Raw genomic sequence first — 7,815 nt, 5'->3', positions numbered from 1 at the left:
TAGACCACAAACTTTTGCAGTCTGAAGTCAATTTTTATTTCAGTCACATATTCAGTTTTGCACAAATAATGCATCCTCCATTAAATGTTTATAAAAAAACAATAAATGAACAGAATATTCTAGATCCTGGCTTAAGCTTCAATGTAGAAGCCTTCTTACCTGCTTTAGATTTCGCTTTTCAGTGGTTGGTTGCCTTATTCATTTGCATATGGAGCATGTAAATAGCTCAATAATACTTGAATGAATAAGACAGGTTACTGAGTGAATCAATGAAAGATGACTAGAGGATAATCTATTTCCAACAGGTCCTCTGTGCCTCCTTAAACCCTAAGGCATTCATGAGAATATCTTAAGGAAAAGTGACTGAAGAAATCCAGACCAAAAAAGACACACATGATATAAACTCAGTGATTAGTAGATATTATTAGCCCAAAAGCTCAGAATATCCATGATACAGTTCACAGAAACTTAACAAGAAGACCAAAGTATCCTACTTAGATGGGGGAACAAAATAATCATAGGGTGTAGAGGGAGGGAGGAACCTGGGAGAGATAGAAGACAGAGAGGAAAAAAAGATGCCAGGACAAGGTATGGGAAGGACAGGAGAGAAGTCCAGAAGGTCAGGAAAATTAATAGAAATATATAGCCATGGGTGTGTGTGTGTGTGAGGAACAAGTGGGATGAACCACTAGAATGTCCCAGATGCCAGGTTAGCAAGAGGTTCCTGGGACCCAACGATGATAATATTAGAGAAAATACCCAACAGAGGGAAAATTCCAGTACATAGGCACTGTCCCCAGTTGAGGGATTGGGCCAACTACTCATCTCAAAATTTTAACCCAGAATTGCCCAGTCTAAAGGAATGGAGCAAAAGCTGAAAGAAAGGTCATCCAGAGACAGTGTCATGTTGGGATCCATCCCATCTGCAGATACAAACAGTGACACTATTGCTGATTCCAAGTACAAGAGCCTGGTATAGCTGAACTCTGAAAGGCTCTGACAGCATCTGACTCATACAGATGCAGATATTCACAACAAACCACCAAACTGAGCCCTGAGATCCCAATGGAAGATTTAGGGGAAGGACTGAAGGAGCTGAAGTGGATTGCAACTCCAGAGGAAGAACAACAATATCAACTTACTATACCCTCTCCCCAAGAGCTCCCAGGGACTAAACCACCAACCAGAGAGCCATAACTCTAGCTACATATGTAGCTGAGGATTGCCTTATCTGGCATCAATGGGCAGGTAGGTCCTTGGTCCTGTGGAGACTTAATACCCCATCATAAGGAGATGGTAGAGGGGTGAGGTAGGAATGGGTGGTTGGGGAAGCATCATTTTAGAGGCAAAGGGAGAGGGATGAGATAAGGGGTTTGTAGAGTGGGAGACAGTATTTGAAATATAAATGATTAAAATAACCAATAGAAAGGAATTTTATGGGGAATATTTAATGTTTATCCCTTAGCTTTTTAAGTTATATAAAAACTATTCTCTATTTGTATACAATATTAAGGAGAGCCCAGACTATGTGGAGATTATTTTTTATTTATACAATTGAAAAACATTAAGAATTTTAAAAGCACTTTTTTAAAGGAACTGTCAACACAAAAAGCATTGTTTTTCACAATTTTGTTAATGATTAAAGACACATTGCCTGTGTTCAGTAATTTATTAGTTTGATTTCTAACAGATAATATTTTTAATTTCCTAAATCTAAAAGACCAGGAAGGAAATGCATTTATTTTCACACAATAGATAAGAAACAGTAAGGCTTTTTGTATTATTTCTTTTAATTTTATCTTTATCTTCTCGATAATTTTTTCTTTTTTACGAGTTTGTGGCCTGCAACCACATTAATACCTAATATTGTTCAGATTTGATCAGTAAAATGAAGAATTAATTTATTCCATTAATTAGAGCATATTATCAGTGCAATTCAAAGTATTATGTATCAGGCATTAGTAATTAATAAAATATATCTTGATATTCATCTATCCATTTATAGTCAGAAATTTATGTATCTCTCTCCAAGGAAATTATAAGTCATTGAGAAGGTTGGCCAGTTTGCTGGTGTTGTTTTTAATGGTTTTCAAATGTGTATGTATATGCATGCATGTATTGTATTTGTATGACAATTTACTAATTTTTGAGCTCAGTGTAAAAATTAGATGCTTTCTTCATTGCAATCCACATTATTTGTTTAAGACAGTATCTTCCTACAAAACTGAGTCTGGAACTTGATTGTTAGCAATTAGCTGTAAGGATCCACTTCTTTACCTATTTCTATCCCTGTAGAAGTGATATTACAGTTATGATGCAGGAAATGTTTTGTTTTGTTTTGTTTTGCTTTGCTTTGCTTTACTTTGCTTTTGTCTGGTTTGGGTTTTGTTTTTGATTTTTATGTAACTACTGGTGATCTAAGGTCATATCTTAATACTTGTGTGGCAATGTGGCAGCCTGTCTACTAACTGAACCATCTCTTCAGGCCTTGTTAATTAATTATTTATTTTTGATATTTGAGAAAGTTCAAGAAGACATGTGAATGTTTATGGAAATGTTTAGGAGACATGAACAAAGGTGGCTTTGAATGAGTATTCTCTGTGATGTGAAAAGGTTGATGCTTTTTCCGTTTTTACTAGTCAAGATACTAAAATACACATTACATTTTTGTTATGCAGGAATTTTAAGGAGTATAGTTATATAAATAAGCCTGAAATTGAGTAAAATGAGACATTTTTGTTTCATTTTGTAATTAGACTTCAAAACACTCTTTTTGTATTTCTTCTATGTGTACCTCACTATGAGAATATACATTTAAAGTCTACTTAGTTAATGCCATTGATTTTGTAAGGCAGACAGTTATATAATACTTCACAATGAGCATAATACCTAAACTCTATTATTTTGTGATTCACTTACCAGATGCATTGATTAATTTTCATACACAACAACACTCACTATGATGGTTGGTATGTGCCAGGGAGTGGTACTATTAGAAGGTGTGGCCTTTTTAGATTAGGTGTGTCACTGTGGGTGTGGTTTTTAAGACCCTCAACCTAGCTGCCTAGAAGCCAGTATTCTTCTAGCGGCCTTTCGATGAAGATGTAGGACTCTCAACTCCACCTGCACAAATACACAACAAAAATGTAATGTGTATTTGCAACTCCACATGCTTGCCTGGATGTTGCCATGTTCCCACCTTGATGATAATGGACTGAACCTCTGAACCTGTAAGCCAGCCACAATTAAATGTTGTCCTTATAAAAGTTACCTTGGTCATGGTGTGTGTTTACAGCAGTAAAACCCTAACTATGTCACCCATCCAAACCAAGATATCAAAATAAAACAGCACCCAAAAAGCAAAACAAAACAAACAAACAAGCAAACAACCAAAAACCACATATCAAACTATAGTCAAATAAAAATGATACCAACAAAACCAGTGGACTCCATTTTATGTTTGTCAACATACAATGAACATGCAATGACCTGCCCTAGAATGGTTGACATACCCACTGTCATTCCATTGGAGAAAACTTGTTTTCCCTCTTCCAAAAGATAAAAATGACAGTTCAGTTGTTAATCTTTAATCTAGTGGCTAACCACTCTTCCCTTCCCCTCTCTTTCATTACTTCTTTCATTTTTTCATTCATGTAAAATATAAAAAATATAATACAACACAAGTTATCACATCAAATTTGAAGAAGGCACATGAACAGAAGAAAAGGAGCTCAAGAGAAGACACAGGAATCAGAGACCCATTTGTCTGCATAATCAGGAATCCCATACTCAAGATCCACTAAACTGGAAGGCATAATATATACGCAGAAGACTTGGTACAGATCCTATCAGGCCATGTGTTAGCTTGATCAGTCTGTGTAAATTCATATGAGCTGTGATTATGTTGATTTAGAGAACCTTTGAGTTCTAGGTGTCCTCTGTCCCCTTTGGCTCCTACACTTCCTAATTCCTCTTCTACAGGATTCCCTGAGCTCTGAGGGGAATGGTTTGATAGAGACATCCAAATTAGAGCTGAGTGTTCAAAATTCTCTCACTCGCTATCTCAGTCCTGAGAGGCCTCTGAAGAAAATCAACTTTACCATACTATTGTATTTTTAAAATAAATATTTTTTCTGGAATATTATTGATTATAATTCTCACATTATTTTTCAACATGGTCAGATGAGGTATAGTTCCATCAACATAAGACTCTAAAATAGAGAAATGTAGAGATGGAAGATAGATTAGTAAGTACTGGCCTACTGAGATGAGATGCTAGAATAAAGGAGAGAAACTGTACAAGGAATAGCTTGTCAGAGACCTTTATCATAATGTAATATCCATATTATCATACAAGTGTGATAATTAAACTAGTATGGAACTATAAACATGCATCACAAATATTTTGTAATTCTAGATAATAATACATGCACTGATTGGTTTTGTGTCAACTCGACACAAGCAAGAATCATCAAAGTGGAAGGAGCCTCAGCTAACAAAATGCTTCCATGAGATCCAGATGTGACATACTTTCTCAATTAGTGATCAATTCATATTTGGAATGGGAAGATGGGTGATTACTTTCCAATGACAGCTGGTTACATAATTTCTCATATCAATCATGTTCTCCATAACAAAAAGAAGAGTCTCCTCTTAGCAAAAATCTCCTGTTTGTTTTCTGCATTTGCCAAAAGTGAGTACTACAGATTGATTGAAACATACAAGACATGCATTTCTCTTACTTCTTTGCTTGCAGGTCCTTCACCAAAAGCATGCACCAATTTACTTTTCTAAATGTTTTCCTTCCATATGTGTAGATTTCTGTATTTTTTCCTTTTGTCATTACACATTACTTACTCTGTGACCATATGTGTAATGTCTTATTTTAATATCAATAATGTAGGATTAGGGTCTGCGCTAATGAATATAGTTCAAATTAGTAAGAACTTTAAGTACTCTGGTTTCAAAATCAGTCACAATCTGAGATGTTGGGTGTTAGCAATTTCACATATGAATTTTGAAGATCACAGCATAGCCCACATCCAGTTGTTTTTTTTTTTTTTCTGTTCAGTCATTTGTCTGAGAGTTAGCTACCTTTCAAGGCTAGAGTTCAAGATATCCTTGCAAGATCTTCCTGGTATTAAACTTGTAGGGACAGATTTGTCTGATGGTATTTATCTAGAGTGATTGTATCATCTGATAGGTTTTATCTTAATAAATCAACTATTTCAAAGTCTCTTTCCTTGAAAGTAAAATTATCAGTACATTTTGATTTCTACTCATACCCATTTTCAACACCAATTACAGACTTTTGAAAGCAAAATATCTCAGAGAATTCATAGCTGTTATTCTAGGTCCCCAAGGCTCTGTTCAGTCTTCCTTTCCCCCCTTTAACTTTTCAGCCTCTTCTTATACTTGTTTAAAAATCTATGTTTTTAGTTTCACTTAATAGATACGGTAGGATACAATTTTTGCACACCATCATTCCAGAAGCAGAAGTACAGAAGAGTCAACTCATAGTATACTAATAATTTGCTACTATTAAAATTTGTCATTGCCATGAAAGTAATATTTAACTCATATTAAATTATAATATTCAAAAGTAATAATGTTTAATATGTGTGTCATTTTAATGATTCCATAAAATCTATTTGTTTATAAATCATATAAATTAATTTTATTTTACTGACATTCTATATTCATGATTATTTATAAAAAAAACAAGGGCAAAAATCCCAATATGTTGATTGTAAGTAATATGAGCTGTGAATAGTAGGAGATTTTAAAATATTGTTTATTTTCACTCTACATTGTAGTTTCTTTTTTCATAACATCATTATACAACAAAATATCACAAACATTAAAAACAAAAGCAAACAGAAACACTGCTTAGATGTTATAAGGGAAAATGAGCATAAAGGATATGTTGTTGTAAGTGGAATACAACTGGGTCTAAAATTGTTCTCACAATATTTGTCTGCCATCAGCATCTGTCAGATCTCATGTCTAAAATTCAGAATGCCTTTCACAAATAGTTATCTCAAAATCATTTCCTCTGCTCTTTCCTTATACATACACTGAATCAAATACACATAACCTTCTAATCCATCACAGATGAAGGTGATAAGATTTCAAATGTTCCACCTGGGATCAATCAAAAAGACTAACAATGGTTGGATCAATAATACACCAAAGAAAAAGAAAGCGCTCCATCGTGGACTCAGCAGTTTTTACACATGTATGCATACCTACCTTCCTATCTATCTATCTATCTATCTATCTATCTATCTATCTATCTATCTATCATCTATCTATCTACCTATATACATGCATACTTACATTAATACATATGTACATGTATATGCATCTCTGTGTATACATGTACAGATTTATTTTTTATTTTTTTTTCAATTTTTGAAAGCTTTAATTTATTCCCTCACCAAAGACAATCAAAGGGGGTGAAAGGTCAAGATTTTACTGTCTTCATAACAAAATCAGCTTAGAACTGGATCACTTGACCCTTTCTCTTCTTGTTGCCTCCCAGTTCAAAATGCTTGCACCTCTTAATAGCCAGCATCCTCTTAGATCTGCAGTTGGGCTCGACACAACACACTCCAGTCGCAGCACGATCTTCTTTGTAGTTTTAGCCTTTTTGCGGAAAATAGGCTTAGTCTGACCACCATAGCCACTCTGTTTCCTGTCATAACGCTGCTTTCCCTGGGCATACAAAGAATCCTTGCCCTTCTTGTACTGGGTCACCTTGTGGGGTTGGTGCTTCCCACATTTCTTGCAGAATGACCGGCGGGTCTTAGGAACGTTCACCATGTTGGCAGGAGCGCTATCAGCTCAGAAAGAGAGAAGAGAGAGCAGCCACGGAAGTTTTCCATGTACAGATTTATATAGTAGAGTTGTTTATATCTTCATTATATACTATGTAGCAATATATACTATGTTTTCAACTCAGTAGTTATTGAGATTATGATAGACTCTTAGGATGTTTGACTATGACTTGCTTAAGAATAGTGTTTTTGGGTAAACATCTACAGCTTGTTCTACCAGATTAGTCTGTCCTGTAACATCCTTCTGTGAGCATATGAAGGGAAATGACACTGTGAATCTAGTGTAAAGATACGTCTTTCCAATGAGACGCCCTGGTAGTCAGGAGATGAGAGGAGGAAGGGCATGCTAGTGTCTTTATATTCATGAGACTATCAGCCATTTGCTGCATTTCCAGTACTCGAAGTACTATTATAATTTTGGAAAGCTACATACAGGTGTTTTTTAAGTATATTTCGGGATTGGTTACTTTCCATTACTATTCAAGCTAGGGACTTTCCCTTCTCACTATTGCAATCCGTTTTCATATTGTACTATTACTGTTGTTGTTATCATTGTTGTTTGTCTTTCATTTTTCTCATCACAACTTTCCCTATTGCTCCTTTAATAAAATGTCCTCATGAGCTCATTTAAAACTGTGACTCTATTTCTTGTTTGTTTTAATGCCAACAGATTTATTTCTACTTGAAATGTCAGTTTCAGTCCCTTAAATCGTTCCAGAAGTGACTCTCCATGCTGTCTCCATTGCTCGCTAATTTTATAAACTGATAAAAAGTGTCTATGCTCTTCTCCAGAAAATGTTTTTAGAAATAATTCTACTTAGAAAACATCCTTGTGAGTAATACAGCTTCCAAATGTGGTGAGTGCCTCTAACTATGATTTGCAGAGGGTCACGTTTTAGAATTCTGGGCTCCGAATAGCATTTTTGCAATAACTTTTGTCTATTGAAACTAATCTAGCATGCTAAACACAACAGAG

At 35.0% G+C, this 7,815-nt stretch overlaps 1 pseudogene; it reads right to left on the bottom strand.

Annotated features, from left to right (window-relative positions):
* Window positions 1-6,415: 6,415 nt before the first annotated feature.
* LOC114630935 lies at window positions 6,416-6,825 on the bottom strand (annotated as a pseudogene).
* Between the last annotated feature and the right edge of the window lie 990 nt (window positions 6,826-7,815).

This window comes from Grammomys surdaster, unplaced genomic scaffold, assembly GCF_004785775.1.
Source record: "Grammomys surdaster isolate TR1022 unplaced genomic scaffold, NIH_TR_1.0 348, whole genome shotgun sequence".
Taxonomy (NCBI): domain Eukaryota; kingdom Metazoa; phylum Chordata; class Mammalia; order Rodentia; family Muridae; genus Grammomys; species Grammomys surdaster.
This window is presented reverse-complemented; position numbering and strand designations above follow the sequence as displayed.